We start from the raw sequence: 23147 nt of genomic DNA on the forward strand, positions 1-23147 counted from the left end.
TGGACGTCACATTCATACATCCATATGTACAATTATGCTTCATGTGATACACACACATTTGGTCAACCAACACATTAGTTGTCAAAGCACACACTTTGAGCCAAAGGCATTTAGGTATTGTACATTGGTGCGTCACATTGCTATCCTCTCGTTATGCCAAACATGCACAATTTGTGCAACACATATATGTAGGCCACACTTATGACCATCTATTGAGTCAGCCAACTGTAAAAATACTGTGAAGGGTGTAGTGGATGATGTTCCGCTACAGTATGATGTCACACATGTGAACATACACCATCAACACCATACTGTCTTCAATTAGCTAATCTCTGATGTGTTCCAAATGTCAAATAACCAAAAAACAAGTAAAAATGCCCCAAACCAGTTAATGCACTGTAATTTTGACGTCCCTAGCGGTGTGCGTCATTTTTTCTTTACCAAAACTGTATTTGCGTCATTTTTTTTGACGCACAGGAGTGAAATTTAGCCCGCATCCAGATATTTGTACAGTCCATGTATCATTATGTGGATGTTCACGTCTGTGCGTCAAAAAAAATGACGCAAATACAGTTTTGGTAAATGAAAAATGATGCATAACACGAAAAAGGCGGGACTTTTAATACAGGAAGTGATGTAATAGGATATCCTGTTTACAGATCATGTACAGTGGGTGTACTTTCACTTTGCAGTCTATGATCCTTCTAGACTGTGTGGCTGTGTAGAGAGTGTTGTCCTGATATTTTGTGCTGTTTTTGTCCTGTGTGCTATCTGTAAAGTCCTTTTGTGAAATAAATATTGTTTGTGTATACTGTAGTACTGTGTTTTGTCTACATTTGTCCATTTATCTTGTGTTTTTCTTGTTTGTGGGAGTCTGTTGTGGGTAGTGATAGTTTGGGGATAGTTGGGCTCTTTTAGTGTTTAGGTTTACTTTTTTTCTGTCTTTGTACCCCTACTTTCACCCTTTCACCCTTTTCCCCTTTCTATTTCTTGTACCCCTATTCCTTATTGTCAATTATAAGTATGTCTGGTAGGCCACGTCTTGGCAGGATGGGGGAAGAGGAGTTGGGGGTCTTCATCTGGCTGGTGACACATTTCTTGCCGCTCATGATCCAGGCAGGGGGCAGGGTCATACAGGGCTATCCAACAGAGGCGCGCAGAATCCGGTGGGGAAAGGTGCTGCATCACCTGCAGCGTGTGTATGCCAGCCAGAGGAGTGACCACCAGCTGAAGCACCGGTGGGCTGACCTCATCACCAGGGAGCAGGATCTCTTGGACCACCTGGGAATCATGATTGGTGGCACTGTTGGAGAGTACGACTTATGTTAATGTGCACGATTAAATGCTCTGTAGTGACATAAGGGGATTAGTGCAATGTCTGCCAACTAACTTGCTGACTGTGTGTAATGCTGGGGAAATATAAGGGGATCATTGATGCACTATGGCAAGGATCACAATTGCTAGCTGTCAGATAGCACGTGCTCAGCAAACTTACAGCTTACTTTTCCATGAAGGAAATTGGTGCGGCCTTTTTGTCAGAACAGCTAACAAAATAGGAGCCAATCATGTCTATATAGGGTACTATTGACAGAGAAGTACAGATATACCAACATTTAGGCCAATTATGTTGACGCAATTGCTAGACTGACTTTAGAATCACTACATGATGCAGAAAATGAGTGCTGCCTTGACGTCAATTGATAATAGCAAAGTGGCTCAGACATTTGTCTCATGTGAGTCTGGTGAGTGTGGAAGGAAAGTGTTCACAGAAGTACTATGAATGTGTGGGATTATTGTGTTTCTTGATCTTTTTGGATACATGTCAGTTCTTGATTTGAAAACATCGTGAAAAGGTGTAAGGTGCCCTCAGCTAACATCTTAAGATGTTTGTTGGAATTAGTTGAGCCACAATCCAAATATGGATGGCAGTCCAAGTGTATGCATATGGCTTCACATCTTCATGGTTGGTGCAAATCACCATAGCTGGGCCACATCAATTGACTATACTGTAACAACAGGATGGCTTACAAGAGTCCCTGCCCCTCTGTCTGTACATTGGGCCTATGTGCAATAAATGTGTCATGGCCACAAGGCATGTTTGACTGGTAATGCAGTCCTCAAGAAACCAGGCTTTGGATGTCTCTCTTGGATGCATATGATGAGACGATTACACTCCATATTTCTTAGTGCTCACCAATTATGGGGCATGTTTGCAACCACATGATAGTTAGGGCCAATGTATGTGTGCAGATATGTGTGTAACTGTCACAGGAGACCCATGCTATGTACAAGTTGGCCGTGATATATCAGATGGAGTACCATCAGGTCTGAAAGGCTGCCATTTCCTTATTCAGCCTACACATTGTATATGTTTATGAAATTGTTGCACTGTGCACAGATTTTGAGCACATTTCTTCCTTCCATACCTTACAGGTGGACCGGCACCCTACACTGTGGGAGAGGTGGCGACATTTGAGGACCCCGACCACTCCAGTAAGTGTTGATATGTCTGTTATGTGTTGTGTTTGCTGGTTATGGACTCATGTGAGTTGGACGCATAGCAAGGTGTGATGCGTTGGGCAAGCTTTTCACTTGTTCCATGAGTGGGAATGCAGTTCTCACATGTTTTGAGTTTGCCAATTCGTATCCAATGGTATCATGTAGGGATTGTAGGACATCCCTGTAGGCCCCACTGTGAGTACAGGGGATAGTCATGTGTATGACACTTGTATCACCAAGAGTCGCAATTGAAGTAAGCCCCAATTTAGTCAGCCTGTCAGACCCACATTCTCTAAGATTGGTAGAGCTAATAGCTTTCCAATAGACATCTGCTTCCCTATTTACCTACGTAAGATTGAAACAGTAGGTAGAACCTCCTAGCAGCATGTACTTCCACATGTAGTGCATCAAGTCAGTGGAACCTGAGTGCAATGGCCTAGGTGTGCATGCAATTCATGGTCATGGGTGTTCTAGCAACTCTGTGTCTGATGTAAGTCAGGCCTCACTGGAAGTATATGTTGTGTACTAAGGGCCAGATGTAGGAAACGTTTGCGAGTCGCAAATGGCCCGAATCGCAATTTGCGACCCCGCAAAATCGGAAACGGGATGCAAAAATCCCATTACCGACTCGCAAAATGCGTCGCGAGCCATTACCGACTCGCCAAAAAATAGCAACCCCATTTTGCGACTCGCAAATAGCAAGTCGCAATTTGCGAGTCGCAAACCATATGCAATAGCCACTCGCAAATTGCGACTAGTCACAAAAAGCCCATTTTGCACTTCCAGTTTACCACTAACTCAGAGCAGGTGGTAACCATTACCAAAGTATAAAAGGAGACCCAGAAGGCACCTGGGTTACTCAAGATGGCGGAGATATATGTGATAGGAATGAGGAGGAGAGCCCACGCCACACAGCAGAGGAGGAGGAGGAGCCAGAGACAGGAGAAGATATACAGAACCAGGCAGACACTTTTCCAACAAACAGAGGAGGAGATTTATGATAAATATAGACTCAGCAGTGCAGCTATACTAGATTTAATAGAATTACTCAAACCACAGCTACAACGCCAGACTGTGCGCAGCTACGCCATCCCTACACATGTGCAAGTGCTTTGCTCACTGCACCTTTTGGCCTCGGGTAGCTATCAGGGGGTCATTGCCGTGGCAGGTGAGGTATCCCAAAGTTCACTCTCACGGTTCTTTAGAGCATTCCTAGATGCCTTACTCACACACATGTCCAGATACATATACCTACCCAGGAATGAGGCAGAAATCAACAGCACCAAGTTGGAATTCTACAGGATTGCCAACTTCCCCCATGTCATAGGGTGTGTGGACAGGACACATGTACAAATATGCCCTCCTGCAAATCTGGAATATCTGTTCCGCAATAGGAAGTGTACCCACTACTCAACATCCAGGTGGTATGTGACGCCCATTATGTTATCACTGACATGGTTGCCAAATTTCCAGGGAGTACTCATGACTCCTACATTTTTAGGCACAGTGGGATACACCAACGCCTAGAACGTGGGGAGTTTGGAGACGGATACCTCCTAGGTATAGCTGAATACACCTTACAGACATACACACAGGTCATTGTGGAATACATCTCTGCCCAGATAACATTGTACATTTTTACCAAACAGGTGACAGTGCATATGCACTTCGACCATGGATACTTACCCCGTACTTAACACCCAGCAATGAGACAGAGAGGCGATACAACAGTGCACATAAGTGGACCAGAAATATCATTGAACGGACCTTTGGACTGCTGAAAGCAAGATTCAGATGCCTCCACAGAAGTGGAGGTGCCCTCCAGTATACCCCAATAACAGCTTTCAAGATTGTTGTCGCATGCGCTATACTGCACAACATTGCCACCAGACGTGGGCTACCTCTCACCCTTGTAGACCCTGATTCGGAGGATGAAGAGCAAGAGCCACCACATCGCCATCATGGGGATAGAAGCATCGCAAATCAAGGCAGACTGAGACAGGAACACAATGCAAACCAATACTTTGGAAGGTACGTGCCAACTGTCACCACACTCACTAATGTCACACATAAAGAATCCAGGTGTTAAGTGGAAAGAACAAGTGATTTAGTTTGTGCAACCAGAAAAACTATATACATTGTCAACAGTTCAGGGGCTGTAAAAGTCCACCTGGCATGGGACACATTGACTTCATGTGCCCCAACCCCAGGACAGTGTGGAGTTCAAACACTACGCCGGCCTCTGCCAGCATGGCTGGTACCTGGGGTGTCAGCAGTGCCCTGCCTTGCGCTTCCACTGCGCAAAACCCTGGTGTCAGTGGCAGAGACACTGCTGACGGTGGAGCCCTACTTGCTATATTGCGGCGTGTCGGGCGCGCCACTGGCCACCTGCCATGCCTCCATTAAATCAACAGCGTGGCTGAGACGGCCCAGTCCACGTGCCACGTCACTGGCAAAGTGGCCCATGTCAACTTGGAGGCTGAGCGTGCGCCTAGAAAGGCCAGTAGTGTTGACCGCCAGCCTGACTATGGATGCAGACATGCAGTCGAGCCGGTTCAGTAGTTGCCTGTCACGACGCCTTGCACCCTCTGTCTGCGTTAGGAGTCCAGCCACAAGTTGTCGCATGGAGAGTGCAAGGTCGACAATATGTGAGTTTATTTGTTGCAACTCTGTATGCACAAGCTGCATGCTACTGCCTTGATTTCGCTCAATGCGCAGCAATGCCCCAGTAATTCTCTTGATCTCCTGTGTTTGCAGGCGCTGACCCCGTAGGAGTGCGGCCTCAGCACGTGACATGGAGGCATCCCCTGACTCTGCCTGCCGCTGTGATGCTACATTTCCACGTCACCTGCGACGCATTGGAGGCTCCGTGTCTTCTAACGTGGCACTGTGGCTGGGACCAGGTGCTGGATCACACACCAGTATGCCAACTGGTGTATCGTGAGGGGACTGGGTGTTGGTGGTGCAGGTCTCAGTGGTGGCTGGTCCTGATTCCTCTGTTGGCTGCTGGCTGACCTGTGGCCCCTGGATGCTTTGGCTGGTGGGGGTGTCTTGTGGGAGACCTGTGGGACATAGGGGACACACTGTCAGTATCTACTATCTGTTATCAACTTCCTAATAAACTGTTGCCTATAAACTGCCTACTTGACTACATTGCCCATAATCCACCATTCTGTTTTTTGCTACTCTGAAATGGAGCTATTTCTGTTGTGCATGCTACTGTGTACAAGGTGGGTGGGGGTATGGCATTAATGAGGGTACATGCATGTCTCATGGTACTCACCGGTTGATGGTCCTGGCTCAGATGTATCCACATCTCCCATCCCGCACACGGCCTCAGGCTCAAGGGTCTCCTCTACTCTTTCCTCCAGGGGTGTGGGTGGTGGTATAGTGGACGGTCCCCCTCCAGTGCCCCTCATCTCCCGGAGCCGCTCTGCCACCCTCTCCTTGGTCCGGGAGCGCAGATCATACCACCTTTTTTTGAGCTCTTCTATGCTCCGGTGGCTGACACCCAGGGAGTTCACTTTCTCTTGGATGTCCATCCATATTCTACTTTTCTCCACCTCTGGCACAGTGAGGGCTGCCCTTCCAAAAAGTTGGTCATGGTGCTGGCAGCACTCCTCTGTCAGCACCTCCAGCTCTTTCTCTGCAAATTTAAGTTTTCGCTTCCTTGGTGTCTCTACCATGGTAGCTGCTGTTCTTTCTGTTTGCAGTTCTGCTGTTAAAATGGGTGTGGTCCTCCCTCCTCCCAGGTGTATTTGTAAACTTCCTGGCTGTGATGTCACCATCTTGTGCCAGGAAGTGTTTTCCAGAGTGTTCTGCAGCACCTGCATTCAATTTGCAGCACAATCGCAATTTGCGTGTCCGTTTTTAGCACGGTCGCAAAAAGCGACCTCGCAAACAGCGGACTCGCTATCTGCGGTGCAACTTCATTTGCGAGTCGCAAATTGAAGTCGCGTTTTCTTCTTGCATTACATTTAGCGAGTCGGAAATTGCGAGTCGCACCGACTCGCTAATTTTTTCCTACCTACATCTGGCCCTAAGTTCTGCATTTCCTGACATGTCTGACCCTATGAGTGCTCTAGGGTTTGCTGACTCCTATTTGTAGATAGACCTTACCAGTGGTGTGTCTGTAGAGACAAACATGTGTGGAGTTTCCTATACACTCCTCGGTGTACATGTTGTTGGCAAATTATAGTTGTGTATCCACCGCCCCCCTTCAAACACGGGCATGGGTTTGTGAATGGGGTTCCTAGTACTGATGCTACCAGTATGTTACACATACATGTGAATAAGTGACGGTTTGATTGCATACTAGTATACACACTCATGTTTGGCACTTGGTACTATACTGGCAAGTCCAGTTACAACTTGCAGACCATGTGGCTTTAGTTTTGCTTTCCGTACACTGACATTTGTAGCCCAGCTCTTGGTGGAGGATATGCAGCATGATTCTTAGATGATAACTGTCAGAACTCAGATTGAAGTCAAAGCCAGTTGTTACCCATCTTGTAGGATATGGATGTGCTTTGTGTGATGTGACCCTTGTTGTCTGGCCTGCCATATACTTCCTCAGGGACATTCAATGCTCTGTATCGTGATATGAGCTGTTACAAGTACAGTAGATGTAATGTCTGATTAACTTGCTGTGCCGTTTCACACAATGCAGTTACTAATGTAGAATATCTGCATTTGTCTTCACAGCAGCTAACGTGACTCCAGACCAGGTCCGTGAATTTCAGCGCCGGGCCATGCGATACCAGCACATCCTGCTGGTGGAGTCGGGGATCCGGAGGATGGCCCGCGATATCGCCATGAACGTGCCTCCGGGGCATGGTGAGCCTTCCCACAGGGTGGGCCTACTTTGGCCACCACAGCCACCACAAGCACAACCACCAATCAGAGCCAGGTGGCCCCACCCACAGCTACCACTGTTGTTCCAACATCTGTAGGACTTCCTGGCCCCAGCATTGCCACCGGTGCAGGACAGCCCACACAGACCTCCTCCACAGGTACCCAGACTGCCACTGCTCCATCAGTTGACCCTGCAGCCTTCAACAGAATTGAACATAAGATGGACAAAGTGCTGCCCAAGGTGAGCCACCTGAGCCGGGACGTGCAGCACATTAAACGGCGGGTCAAGGATATTAAGAGGACTCTCCGGAGGGCCAACCTCTAGACACTATTTGATGGACATGATACCCTCCCCTCCCTTCTCCCTCCTCTTTCCTTGTTCTAATAGTTAGTGGGCTTAGGGGGCTTAGTGTTAGGTTAGTATAGGCTGTTAGTTTAGTTAGTGTTAGTGGGTGTGGGGTGGGGGGGCCTGCTTGTTTCTTTTTTTACTTATTACATGCGTGGGTGGGTGGGTGGTGGGCTATGTTGGGGTTCTTTTGTGTTTAAAAAAAAAAAAAAAAACACAAAAAATATATATATTTGTTTAGGATAGTATAGTATGTGTTTAGGTTAGTATGTGTTGTCCTCCATGTGTCCCGTCTCATAAGGGGGGTGGGGTTAGATGTTTAGAACATTTCGTTACATGTGATAAGTAAGTGTAGCTTAGGTTAGTTAGGGACAGTTGTGGGTAATGAGTAGTCAGGGTAGATTAGGGTAGGTAAGACTTTTCCCTCAGTTTCCTCTTCTGTGATTAGCATTTAATAAAATATATTGTTAACCCTTAACAGTATGTGTTAACTGCTACTTGATCATGGGCTTGGAATTAGTGTAAATGAATGTTGTTCTATTACATTTGTGTCCTATGCTACAAACAAATCCCTACTGAGCTGTAAGATTGGCAGCTACCCCAGAGCTACCTTGCAAAGTTTCCACCATTTGTTTCAACCACCAATCACAGTTAATATGGATCCCAATGTGTTTCTGTCGATAAGTATGTTTTCTAAGTCACAAACAGTGCTTCCAGACTTGGTATTGGGGGAACAGTTTTAGGTCTGACTGCAGTGTGATGATCAAGGACACCCTTATAAGATGAGTTCTCGTAGGCACTCTTGTATTCTTGTCTTCATGACTCACATACGTCATTTGTGACACAGTTCAGCATGAGTACCTATTAGTATGTAAACTCAGACAGCTTCATTCATGCAGTTTTTGTAGTGTTTGCTTAGATTTGTGTGCATTGTTATATGTGTTAGTATTGCATGGTGACAACTTTTTGCTGCCACTATTTGATGACTTAGATATCCCCTGAGGCAGCATTATTCTGTCCAACACAGCATGATGGTTTATGGTTTCTCACTTCATCAGATATGTCCCTCAGGATGGGCAGAGTATGATGCAATCATGGGCACTGTGCAAAATTATCAGACTACATAATATCAGGACAGTTGTATTGACAAGCTATGTAATTTGACAGTAGGCACATTTCAGTTATCTACTGCACAGTTGATATGTCACATTACCCAGAGGCAGATTTGTTGTGTAAGTGCTATTTATTGAAAAGTGCTGTAGTGCTATATGTACATTGGAGTGACATCTTGCATTGTGATCCTACACAAGGGGTTACGGAAATGCTTTTGACATGCTGGGGTGATGTTTCAGACAGTGCACAGGGACAGGATTTGCCAATGAGTAAGAGAGAGACAATCACTGGGCAGGCTGACAAGATATACAGTGGTAAGCAGAACAGTCATTAAGTAGAGTTGTAAGACTGGCATGTTATAAAGCGCAGGACCTTGGTAATAGTTGGCCATGTGGCAGGGACTAGTGCTTCCGGGTACTTTTCCGTGTGAAAGTGATCTGTTCCATGTCTTCTTCTTCTGATGTGTGTGTTGCCTCCTCTGTCCTTGTTGGTGGTGGTTGTGAAGGGGCAACACACACCTCAGTGTTAGAAGACGTGGAGTTAGACATCCCGGTCGCTGCTCCCTGTGAAGGTCTTAAGGGCAGTACTGCAGCAAGGAGGGCCTGCTGGTTCTTGAGAATAGCAGCCACATCACGATGGTAGGCAGCTAGGTCGGCCCTGAGGGGTTCAATGTTGCATGCGTGCATGCGTTCACAGGATTGCTGTTGTAGGTGTTGGGTCAACTGTATTACAGCTGTGCTGATTTCCTTCTGGGTTTTCTGCAGTTCCTGCAAGATAGATGTTAGGGCTTGCATAGCTGCTGCCTGATCTGCAGATGACATCATGCACAAACGCATCCCCTCATGGCTGGCTGGCATATTTTGCATCCCCACCCGCACCTCCTTGGCCAGCTCCCGCTGTACTCCAACTACAGTTCTCTCAAAGCTGGTGTCAGTGTCGTCTGAGTCCTCAGCTGTATTGGAGCTGGCAGGTCTTACAATTGGGGTGGTGGGTGGTTCCTCTGCGATGGCTGCTTGTTCTGTGCTCCTCCTTGTGACAGAAGGTGGGGTCTGGAGGGTTTCAAGTACCTTTTGGATGGTCTCCTGGGGAATGTTTATCGGCTCGTCATCCATGTCATCAGGGATATCTGGGACAGGCATATCGGCAGGAGATCCATCTTCCTCTGCAATGAAACAGGGTACAATTAGTGTGTCTGTGTTCTGGCAATTTTGATGTGACGTGCCTGCCTTTTGATGAATTCACTTTGTGATCTTGTTTTGTGTTAATTTCTCCAGTCCTTCAGATGGGCATTCTTCCAGGCCTATGGCCCACCTGTGTGTCAAATGTATGTTATTGAGTTATCAGACTTGTCAGCCTCATCGCCTCTAGGGGTTGATTTTTGCCAAATAGAGAATTGCCACCTTCTTTTCCTACTCGACCCTCCGTCTACATCCATTCTTATGGTGAGACCTTTCACTGGCTGTGGGTGTACTGATGGCCCTGGCAGCACACTTAACAATCTGGACCTGCCCCAATCTCTGATCTTTCACATCGACTTAAATGTAATTGACATGTGGCATATCCTATGCATGGCAATGTTATGATCCGATATGGATGTTGATATTGTTAATGTGTCCTGCTGATGTCGGGGAATGTGTGTTACAATGGATTGCCCTGATAGTCGTATCAGTGTCCTATTTCCTCCTCTGACTGTGCAGGTGTATGTCAGTGACCAGTTCCATGTGTCCCCCCCTCAATGCTGTTGTCTGAGCAGTATGACATTTGGGATGTTGCCTTGTTACCCAGGCACAGGATGGACCCCGACATATGCAGCATGGGTGTGTCCTTAGTGCTGTGTAGCTCCTATTGTTGTTTACATTGGCTGATGTTTGTGACAACTATGGGCATTGACATTTGAGAGTACTGGGGCCTTTGTCTTATTTCTGGGGATTTGTCATCCTCACCCCCTAATTTTGGTGTGTATTATTCATGGGGAGGTTACTGCCATTGGCTACTTGAGCTGCACACAGAGCAGAGGTGGTAGTGGCAACTGTTGTTGCAGTTACATTGCAGTTGTTGGTATGGCTAGAGGATTGCTAATAGGGCCCTAGTTAATGTAAGGGGTATGTTGGCTGACGTGTGCCAGGATGTCAGTTTGACATAGTGGCCTTCCCTCCTGTCGTGGCTTTCCCTTTGCTCCATCGTTGGAATGACAGCATGCCCCCATGGGACTGTTGTTGGTGTAGTGTAATGGTGTGCCCCAGCTTCTGTCTGTGCAGGCCATGCCCCCATGCCGTGCCCCTTTACCCATGCCAATCCATGTATATGATGACTTACATGCAATGTGTAGTAGGTATTCCCCCCGGTTGCAGTTGACATAAGTGCATTATAATTCCCCATGCGACTTACCCTGCATGTGCGTTGTCTCCTGGTAGTCTGCACTGTCCTTGAATCCCTGTGACGATCTCCTCAGGGATGACGGCTGCGACCATCTCCTCCATGTGGTCCAGGGCCTCCTGGTGTAATGGACTCCCACTTCCAGTCTGCAGTGCTGCCTTCCTGTTCCTGGCTATCTTTTCCTTGGTCCTGCACTTGCAGTCATGCCAGCGTTTCTTGCACTCGATGACAGTTCTGCGTACTTCAGCCACACTGTTAATCTTGTCGAAATTTTTTTGCCATATGGCCTCTCTCCTACTGATTGGCAACTTTGATGTGACAAACAGTTGGTGCTGGTGTTCCGTCACCTCTTTAACCAGAATTTCCTGTTCCTCTGCAATAAAGCGACACTTTCTTTTCTTCTTAAAAGTGTCCTGGTTCTTGTGTGGGTCCTCCTGGCTGGTTCCTGGTCTGCTGTCATCTTCCTGGGGTCTGTAGTGGCATCTGGGATCCATTTTGGCTCTCCTCTGGTGAAATGGCTGTGTTCGCTGGGTTTTTTGATGCTATTGCGTCCAAAAGAACGGCGCATATCCGGTTTGCGGTGTCGTAAATCGACCCACACTAATTTACGCTGTGTTAACGTCGTTTTCCTTTACGACTTGGTGTGCGTCAAAAATAATGGCTCCCACCTGTTGTTTGCGCCGCCGTGCGTCAAAGTATAAATATGACGCCCGCACGGCGCACCAAAATGGCGTTAGCCGGCGGTAATATTTTTGACGCAAAACTGCACCGGCGCAGATTTGCGTCAAAAAGTATAAATATGGCCCTTAGTGTTCTCATTCCTCTTTGACAGTTACATGGCCACTGACTCCTCACTTCAATAACCATTCATCCTTTTCAGGGATGAACTGAGCTATCTATGTCTACAGACCAAAGCTGCTTAGTAACTTCATGGGACATTCCTAATAGTTACTCATACTTCGGAATTGTTTTCAATTAGAAATGTAGTAAATGTGAAGTAAATTATTCATGAGGCAGTAGAAATCACAAGCTTCACAACCTTGACCCAGATTTAAGAGGGCTTAGGGCCTCCTTGCGCCACATTAGCGTCATTTCATTTTACGCTAATGTGGCCCAACGAGACCAAAATCGCTGTGCCAGATTTACACAGTCACGCAATGCATGCATTGCACCACTTTGTAACCCCTTGCACCCAGGGGCGGCCCCTCCAACGTCACCGCACCAAAAAATGCCCCCATAACGGATAAATAAAATGGTTTTTGGCCCTCACTACAACCCTGGCGGTCGGTGATAAAGTGGTGGTAATTCCGCCAACAGGCCGGCGGTTAAAAAAATTGAATTACAACCGCAGCGGAAACCGCCAACACGGACAATCACTTTAACACACTGACCGTCACGGCGGTAGCAACAAGCACCACGGCAGTAACCGCTAACAGCCAGGCAGAAGACAATGTACAGCCCACCCTATGACAAAAAGCCAATCTGCCAGCTTTTTCGAGGTGGTACCAACGCCATCAAAAGCACAGTGGAAACAGTGCACAGAAGAGAAACGACTCACCTCTGGACACTCAAGGAAGAACCACGAAGCCATGGAGCCCAAACTATAGGTGTTACCCATGCTGGTTTACCTCCTCCTACACCAGGAATACGAACGGAGGCGAAAGCGACCACGGTGAGTACCGCACCTAGCACACAAGGGAGGGGGAGAGGAAATACACACATGCAACACCCCCAGTCCCTCCCCCAACACCATACACACAAACAGATACAACAACATTACATATCCACCTCGTACCCCTCAGAAATAATGCAAGGACAAAAGGAAGTGAGTAAAGTCAGTGTAATAATATAAAGTTCTAGAAATACGTCCTCAAAGCACAAAACAGTATCTACAATATATACAAATGGAGGGGCATTGCCCAGTCCATAATGTCCGTGGGCCACAAAGGCCAAATAATATAGGCCAAGGCCCCACTTGACTCCTGCCTCAATATGGAGAGAACACTGCTGGGGCATCAGGTCAAAAATACACAGGCAGCTCAGGGGGAAGGGGAAGGGGGGGGCACCTCAGCCAGAAGATGGTACAACGCCACTGCTCCTGGAGGGGGCCACATGCCCTCTGCGATGTCCTGGGGAGTGCAAAGCCACAGTCTCTCTAGTGGGTGGTCTGCCCACTGCTTGGTCCTGGAGAGTGCAAAGCCACAGTCTCTCTAGTGGGTGGTCTGCCCACTGCTTGGTCCTGGGGAGTGCAAAGCCACAGTCTCTCTAGTGGGTGGTCTGCCCACTGCTTGGTCCTGGGAGTGCAAAGCCACAGTCTCTCTAGTGGGTGGTCAGCCCACTGCCTGGTCTTTAAGGCTACAGTCTCTCAAGTGGATGGCTTCTTCCACTGGTTCTGGAGGGGGCTTTGTGCCTAGTGTGCTTCATCCTGGCAAAGAGGGGGTTAGTGGATGCCTTCTTCCACTGGTTATGGAGGGGTCTTTGTGCCCTGTGATACACATCTTCGTGAGTGCCAGGTCATAGTCTCTCACCTGGGTGTCACACCTACAGTTTTTGCAGGGGCCAGGACGCACTACAGCCCATGGAGACACGACTACACACTACCAGCAGGCGGTCATGGCTGCTCAGTGGTGGCAGTGGCGGGGCTGGCAGAGGTGCTGCCAGTGATGGGGGGAGGCTCTAGCCCTTGCCCTGCAGCCTTGGACTTCTGCCCACTGGGACTGCTGCTGCTGGCAGTGGTGCTGGTGGCGGTGCGGGTGCCAGTGCTGGCGGTGGTGCTGGCGGCAGTGCTGCCTGTCATGGGGGAGGCTCCAGCCCATCCCCTGCAGCCTCAGATGGATGAATTGCCATGGCTGGTGTTGTTTGCTCAGATGCTGCTCCAGCACCAGGCTCCATATCCATCCTGCCTGCGGCGTCTGTGCCTTTGTCATTGCCCTTGGCAGCTGGTGGTCCCTTCATGCCCTTGGCAGCTGGTGGCCCCTTCTTGCCTCTGCCAGCTGGTGGTACCTCCTTGTTTTTGCCAGCTGGCGGTGCCTCCTTTCTTTTGGCAGCTGGTGGTGCCTCCTTGCCTTTGCCAGCTGGTGGTGCCTCCTTGCCTTTGCCAGCTGGTGCTCCCTTTTTGGCTTTGCCTGCTTGTGCTCCCTTTTTGCCCTTGGCAGCTGGTGCAGGCACACTAGCTGTGTGGATGGGTGTCTTCTCAGAGCCTCTCACAACTGCAGTGGCTGCAGATACAACAGTGGCCGTGGACTGGGTGGCTGAGGTGCTAGCCAGGGTCCTGACCATCCTAGCCCGAAATGAAGGACGGGGGGCAGGGAATAGGTCAAGGGTGGAAAGAAAAAGCTTTTTAGAGACACTTGGGCTGGAAGAGGGCGAAGGCGTGAGAGTGGAGGAAGAGGGAGTGGTGGTAGGAGGTGTCTTTCTGCTGTGTTTGGGTGCAGGTGCATGGGCTGGAGGCTGTTGTGAGGTGGATGGCTGTTTGGTGTCTGAGTGCTTGTGTACTGTGGGAGGACGGGTCACAGACACAGTGGGAGAGGACACAGGGGACGTGTGTATGGATGTGGGGGTGGTGACTGCCAGTGAGGGGCATATAGTGATAGGCATGATGGTGATGGAGGTAGTGGATGAGGATGTTGTGCATGCAGGTGTGAGTAGAGATGCTACTGGGAGGGAGGTGGGCGAGGAGGAGGAGGGGGACACAGTGGAGGCAGTGGATGTTGGTGTGTCTGCATCTGGATGGTACTTATGTGAGTGCCTGTGGGATGAAGTGTGGTGCTTGTGTTTGCCTGAGCCACTTCTGTGTGTTGATTTGGGTGCATGCTGGTCTTATGGTGTGCTTGGGATAGGCTGGGCTTGAGGGGAATGGGACTGGGTAGAGGAAGTGGAGGGGGGAGACTAGAGACAGGGACAATGGCTGCCATCAGGGAGTTGGCAAGAGCCTGGAATGATCTTGGTTGGGCCGCTACGTCAGAGTAAATGCCCTCCAGGAATGCATTTGTTTGTTGTAAAGGGCTGTCAGCCCATGGGTGGCATTCATTATGGTTGACTTCTCAACAGAGATGGATCACAGGAGGTCAATAGACTCCTCACTGAGGGCAGCAGGGCTGACTGGGGCAGGGCCTGATGTGCCTGGTGCAAAGGAGATGCCCATCGTCCTGGGTGAGCGGGCACGGGAAACACGCTGAAGGGCTGCTGGGAGGGCAATGCTGGTACGGGGGTGGCGGCTGTACCTTTAGTTGTGATGGCCACAGAGGTGACCGCCACCACCAGGGAGCTTCCATCAGAGGAGGTGTCGCTGTCAGAACTGTCCCCTCCAGTCTCCGCCATGGTGCTTCCCTCGCCCTCCGTCCCACTGGTGCACTCACCATCAGTGGATTCGGCCTCATGGGCCATGTAGGATGCAGCTCCCTCCGTCACCGGTGCCTCTGCTCCTCTGCCAGATGATGCTAATGCACACAAGGACAGGGTGACAAAACAAAAAGGGGGGGGAGAGACAGAGGATACACTTGGTCAATACCAGCAACAACACCACCGTTGGCGTACACAACACACAGGGAACAGCCCTATGCACTAGGCCATGCACTACCAGTTACAATGCTAGTCACCAGCCCATGGAGTACAATGCCTAACGCCAATAGCATACATAGGCACATTTACGGGACTACACGTTAACATACTGTTTCTGTCACAACATGCAAGGCATTTTACTCTGAGGGTATGTTTGAATATGACCATCTGCTCACTGGTTTTCACTCTAGAGTTCAACCACTGAGGATGAATAGGAGATAGCGACATACCCCTGTGTACAGACCCATGGTGGACCTGGCAACAATGGAGGACAGGCACATTATCCTCACCTACAGACTTGATAGGGCCACAATCAAACAGCTGTGTGCCCAAATGGATCCAGACCTGATCTCAGCTATCCGCCACCCCACTGGGATCCCCCCTCTTGTGCAAGTCCTATCTGTGCTCCATTTCTTGGCAAGTGGCTCCTTCCAAGCGACAGTGGCCATGGCAGCAGGGATGTCACAGCCCATGTTCTCAAACGTGCTGAGCAGAGTGTTGTCTGCCCTGATGAAGCACATGCGCAGCTACATTGTTTCCCCCCAGGTGGAGGATTTGGCCATAGTGAAGGCTGACTTCTATGCAATGGGACATATCCCCAACATCATTGGTGCTATTGATGGTACACATATCCGCCCCCGGAGAAATGAACAGGTGTACAGAAATCGAAGGAGCTTTCACTCTAGGAATGTGCAGATAGGATGCCTGGCGGACCAGTAGATCTCCCATGTGAATGCAAAATATCCTGGGTCTGTGCATGATGCCTTTATTCTGAGGAATAGCAGCATCCCATATGTGAATGCTCAACTCCAGAGGCACCGGGAGTGGCTAATAGGTGAGCCCATGGTCCCCACCCAGTGTATGTTGATCCATGGGTGTGGGGTTGGCCCTAAGGGTGAGTGTCTGGCTAACAGGTATCCCTCGATATTTGCAGGTGACTGTGGTTATCCCAACCTCTCATGGCTACTGACCCCAGTGAGGAATGCCACGACAAGGGCAGAGGAACATTACAATGAGGCACATGGGCGAACAAGAAGGATCATTGAGTGCACCTTTGGCCTCCTGAAGGGCAGGTTCCGGTGCCTCCATCTGACAAATGGATCCCTGTGCTACTCACCCAAGAAGGTCTGTCAGATCATCGTTGCATGTTGCATGTTGCACAACCTAGCCTTGAGATGCCAGGTGCCTTTTCTGCAGGAGGATGAGGCTGGAGATGGTCATGTGGCAGCGGTGGAGCCTGTGGACAGTGACGAAGAGGAGGCAGAGGATGTGGACAGCAGAACAACTATAATACAACAGTACTTCCAGTGACACACAGCTAAGACACTGTAACCTCACCTTCCATTGCTGTTTTGTGAAGTGAATTTAACATGTCTATTTGCAGATATTTGTACCCTCCTGTGGCTCCTGGTGTATTGACTGCAGCACATTACAGGTCACAAATATGTATACATCACTGTACAATCTATTTTCAATGTCTACAGATTGTTAAACAACTACATCCTTGAATCATTTGACATACTCCATACTTGTTTTTTCGAAGGGTGTTTATTTCAGGGCTGAAAAGTAAATGGGGATGTGCAATGGGCTTAGGTGATGGTAGAGGAAAGTCCAAGATAGAGTCCAGTCTATTGGTATCACAGGTGCATTGTCCAAGGGGGCATAGGAAGGGGAGCAATGTCAGTTCAAGCTGGACAGGGTGACAGAGTGGGACACAAGGGTGACAATCAGCAGAATCTTATTTCCTGGCGGGGGTCTTGGCAATGTTCTCTGGCTTCTGCCTGAATCGAAGGGACCATTTGTGGGGTGGTTCTCCTTCTGCAGGGTGTGGGGTGCTGGTGGCCTGTTGTTCCTGTGGCAGGGCCTCCTGTCCACTAGCTTCAGCGGAGGTGGAATGCTGTTCATTGGTTTGGCTAGTGTCAGGGGCCCGTTGGTGTGCCACTGCCTCCCTCATGGTGTTGGCCGTGTCTGTCAGCACCCCTGCAATGGTGACCAGGGTGGTGTGGATGTCCCTCAGGTCCACCCTGATCCCGAGGTACTGTCCCTCCTGCAGCCGCTCGGTCTCCTGCAACTTGGCCAGTATCTGGCCCATGGTCTCCTGGGAATGGTGGTATGCTCCCAGGATGTTGGTGAGTGCCTCGTGGAGAGTCAGTTCTCTGGGCATCTCCACCCCCTGTCACACAGCAGTCCTCCCAGCTTCCCTGTTGTCCTGTGCCTCTGACCCTAAGCTGTGTGCCCACTGCCACTGACCCCAGGACCCTGATTGTCCTGTGTTTGTGGCGTTGCCTGGGGTCCCTGTAGTTGTGGACACACTGCTGATTGACGTGTCCTGGGGACAGAGGGATGGGCCCACTGGGTGGGTGCTGTGCTGGTGTTTCCTGAGGGGAGGGGGCTCTGTGGTGGTATGGGACTGTGGCTGGGTAACCGACTGTCCAGAGGTCCCTGATGGGCTAGGTTGGTCATCCTGATCCAGGCGTTCAGAGCTGCTGTCATCACTGTGGGCCTCTTCTGGGGGGGGCCTGGATGTTGCTGGCACCTCCCCTCCGGTGACCTTATATGGGGGCTCCTGTGGGGATGTAAATGCAGTGTTATTGTTTCTGTGTGTGACATCTTATGCATGGGTATGTTTCCCTCTATGGTTGTTATTGCAAAGGAAGCTTTGGGATATGTGAGCTGTTATTTGGTTGGCTAAGTGATTGTCACTGCTGTGTATGCTGTGATGATGGGTGTCCATGCAGGGCTGTGAGTGGTGTCCATGCAGGGCTGTGAGTGGTTTCCATGCATTGTTGTTGCATGCAGTGCTGGGTACTGGGATGGGTGGGTTGTGATTGTGGGGTGTGTGGGAAGTGGTGGAGTGATGGGAGTGAGGGTGAGGGTGAGGGTGGGTGTATGTGATGGCATGCAGGTGGGGGGTGATAGTAATAGAGATTTGACTTACCAGAGTCCAGTCCTCCTGCTATTCCTGCCAGGCCCTCAGGATGTATGATTGCCAAGACTTGCTCCTCCCATGTTGTTAGTTGTGGGGGAGGAGGTGGGGGTCCACCACCAGTCCTCTGTACAGCTATCTTCCTAACTTCGCCCGTAGGTCGTTCTACCTCTTCCTGATGTCATCCCTTGTTCTGGGGTGCTGTCCCACGGCGTTGACCCTGTCCACGATCCTCCGCCATAGCTCCATCTTCCTTGCAATGGATGTCTGCTGCACCTGTGATCCCAATAACTGTGGCTCTACCCGGATGATTTCCTCTACCATGACCCTTAACTCCTCCTCTGAGAACCTGGGGTGTCTTTGTGGTGCCATGGGTGTAGTGTGTGGTGTGTGTGAGTGTGTGTGAGGTGATGTGTTGAGGTGTGTGATGTGAGGTGCGTGGATGGTGTATGGGGGATGGTGTTCTGTGGCTCTGGTTCTGTGGGTGCTCCTGGTGTCTCTCTCTCTCTGTTGTAAATTGTTCGTAGTGGTAAAGGGTTGTGGGTAATGTAGGCGTGTGTTTTATAGTGGTGTGTGTGGTGTGTGTATGGGTGTCAGGTGTGTGTCGTTTGTATTGACCACTATGGTTTTGTTTTGTTACTCTGTGTGTATTTTGAGCGCAGCAGTATCTACCACCAATGGTTTACCACGGTTGAATGTCCACCGCAGTTATTGGTGGGTCATAATGCTGTGGGCGTATTTCTGTTGGTGTAACGGTGTGGGTTTTGGTACTGCCAGTTTATCACTGACGTTTGGTGTGGCGGATTTGTGTGTGTGTCTGTATAGTGGTGGATTTCTATGTGTGGGTCATAATACATGTAGCAGTATACCGCCGTGGTCTCGGTAGGTTGGCGTCAGTCAGCATGGCGGTAAGCGTCACTTACCGCCAATGTCATAATGAGGGCCTTTGTTTTTTAACAATTTATTTTTCAGTACCCCGTCCTGAACTGAGTGTCAGGACAGGGTGGGGCAATTGCTTCTGAGTGGCAGCAGGGAGCTGTGCACTATGTTTAAAGTGTGCATGTCCATTTGGCCAGCAGTCTTGCGACGGCCAGACAGACATGCGCACTTTAAACATCTCTAACCCAGCTGACTTAGGACAGCTGGGTTAGAGAATGCACAGGCCTCCAGCGCTCTGGAGAGCGCTGAGAGAGCCCGCTCCCACCAATCCTGATGCTGCTTTCATGCTGGTTAGCAGCATGAAAGCATCATCAGGATTGGTTAGTGGTGTTTCCTGGTCCCAAGCGCTGAAGCTTCCAGGAGCAGGAGGACGCTGTGTGAAGACGTCAGAAGGTAAGTGCCTTTTTTTCTTCTTACTATTACTGTATTTATCCAGCTCTCACGCCGTATACATGAACCAGCTACCACCGCTTGCACCACATTATGCCTGCACCAGGCATAATGTATTCAAGAGGAGCATTTTCCCCTTTAGGGGTCCCGAAGAAATGGTGCAGAGAAATCTAAAAGATTTCTTTGCGCCATTTTTTGCATCATTTTTAATGCCTGCACAGATCAGGCATCAAAGGGAGGCACACTCTTATTTATAATGGACCTCAATGTGCTTTGCAGGATTAGCGTCAACATTTTTTATGCTAATCCTGCAAAGCACCAAACTAGCATCAAACATTTTGATGCTACTTCCGTACCTACCGCCATGGTGCGACGATTATTAAATATGATGCACACATGGTGGCATTAGGGGGCACTAAAGGGCGCAAGAAAAGTTGGGCTTCATAAGTGGTGTTGCAGTTGTAGCAGCGCCACTTTTCTTAAATCAGGCCCCATGTTTTTGCTGCAGTCTAATGGATCTCGAATATCCGATCAAAAAACATTGGTCACGACAGGAAGCATAACATTTCTGTTTTGCTCTTGTTTTGTCTGTGTCAACCTAGGGCCTAATTCATACTTTTTGTTACAAAATTGCACAAACGCAGTTTTGCGGCAAAAAGTTTTGCACCGGCTTGTGTCATTTAACACCACCAGACGGGCACCATATTTATTGAATGCTGGAAGCCGGTGCTAAACTTGGACTAGAGTCTTAGAAGAAGACACTTGCTGGGTGGGGGTGGTAGTAGGGAAGGAGGGGGTTGTGTGTCAGAAAATGACACTAGCCTGGTTAGAGGCAAAAGAAAATGGCTCTTACCAGACCAGTGCCACTTCTCAGCGCACAACCACCAAAAACATGACTCCTGTCTTAGAAAAGACAGGAGTCATGTTCACCACCCTAGTGGCTAGCACAGGAGACAAGTGTCCCCTGGGCATAGCCATTGCACCATGTGCCATGCAAGGGGCCCCAAGTTAGGGCCCCTGGTGGCAAAAAAACAAACACATTAAAACATACTTACCTGGGATGGGATCCCCCATCCTCCTGTGTCCCTCTGGTGTGGGTGGGGGTGTTCCTGGGACTTGGGAAGGGCACCTGTGTACCCATGCCATGGTGTTTAACCACGGAAATGGGTCTACAGGTCCCCTAAGGCCTGGTCTGAGCCAGGTGTTGAATAATGGTGAAAAGCAAGCTTAGGACCATTATTTAGCCCCTCCTCCCACCCGTGCGTCATTTTAGCACAGGGGATAAATATGGAGCTATGGGGATAGCACCATTTTTTAGATGGGAACGCCTACCTTGCATCTCATTGAGTCAAGCCAGGTTCACACATCCAAAAAATGGTGCAAACTCCTATATTTTGACGCTAGACGTCTAGCGTCAAAATATTAATATGGAGTTAAGTTTGCACCAAATTTGCATAAAAAAATTACGCTAATTCACCGCGCACACAGAGTATAAATATGTCCCCTTGTTTGTAATTTGCAGCTTTTAAAAGTGTAATTGGTACCTACAAATGTATAATATTAAAGTAAATGATTAGCAATAGCAAGTAGGTAAACACCGTTACGCTTACCTGTTCAGTTAACCGGTTCTGTGCCTTGGACGAGGTGACCTCGTCCAAGGCTATAGTTCCCGTGTGCCTTTGACGAGGTCACCTCGTCCAAGGCACGGGAACTTGGGGGAGCGCTAGCGCGCCCCCCCTGTGCACCCCCCTCCCCCCCTGATTTGTCACAGGGGCCTCCCCCATCGCGCTGGAAGCTCTGCTTCCAGCGCGATTGAAAGAGAAATGCAAAGCATTTCTCTTTCAATCACGTGGGGGAGGCCCGGAGGGGCTTCAAAGGGAAGGAAATGTATTTCCTTCCATTTGAAGTCTCTCCCAGGGTTTCAAAAGGCGGATTGCTTGCAATCCGGCTTTTGAAACCCCACTAGACACCAGGTATTTTTTTTATTTTTTCAGAAAGTGACAAAAGGGAGCGACCCCTTGGGCAAGGGTCGCTCCCAGGGGGGGGGCATTTTTCGTGAAGGCCTTTTCTGCCCCCCCCTGGGGGCAGATCGGCCTATTATTAGGCCAATCTGCCCCCAGGGGGGGCAGAAACCTCTTGGCACCAGGGATCATTTTTTGTAATTTATTTTTTTTAATATATATATATTTTTTTAGGTGGGGAGCGACCCCTTAGGCAAGGGTCGCTCCCCTAGGTGGCAAATAATATTTAGGCCATTTCGGCCTATTTTGATGAGGCCAATCTGCCCCCAAGGGGGGCAGAAACCACTAGACATTAGGCAAGGGTCGCTCCCTGGGGGGGGGGGAATTATTTTAGGCCATTTCTGCCCCCCCTGGGGGGCAGATACGTCTAGGCGCTAGGGCAAATTTTTTTTGTTTGTTTTTTTGTTTGTTTGTTTGTTTTTTTAGAGATGGGGAGCGACCCATCAGGCAAGGGTCGCTGCCCTGGAGGCCAATTGTATTTAGACCATTTCTGCCCCCCTTGGGGGCAGATTGGCCGATTTTAGGTCAATCTGCCCCCAAGGGGGCAAAAACCACTAGGCGCCGGGGATTTTTTTTTGGGCGCCAGTGTCACACAGGGGGAGGGACCCCGTAGGCAAGGGTCGCTCCTGGGCAGGGGAGGTTTGGGGGGGGGGCAAATTTATTTTAGGACATTTCTGCTCCCCCCTGGGGCCGGCTGAGCTAGAGGCCAAAATCCACAGGTAGGCACTTTGCAAAAAACACCTCTGTTTTCTGTGAAAAAATATGTTGTGTCCACGTTGTGTTTTGGGCCATTTCCTTTCGTGGGCGCTAGGCCTACCCACAGAAGTGAGGTACCATTTTTATCGAGAGACTTAGGGGAATGCTGGGTGGAAGGAAATTTGTGGCTCCTCTCAGATTCCAGAACTTTCTGTCACCGAAATTAGAGGAAAAAGGTTTTTTTGGCCACATTTTGATGTTTGCAAAGGATTCTGGGTAACATAACCTGGTCAGAGCCCCACAAGTCACCCCATCTTGGATTCCCCTGGGTTTCTAGTTTTCAAAAATGCGCTGGTTTGCTAGGTTTCCCCAGGTGCCGGCTGAGCTACAGGCCAAAATCCACAGGTAGGCACTGTTTTCTATGAAA

The sequence above is a fragment of the Pleurodeles waltl genome, chromosome 1_1 (assembly GCF_031143425.1).
Source record: "Pleurodeles waltl isolate 20211129_DDA chromosome 1_1, aPleWal1.hap1.20221129, whole genome shotgun sequence".
In the NCBI taxonomy this organism is placed as follows: domain Eukaryota; kingdom Metazoa; phylum Chordata; class Amphibia; order Caudata; family Salamandridae; genus Pleurodeles; species Pleurodeles waltl.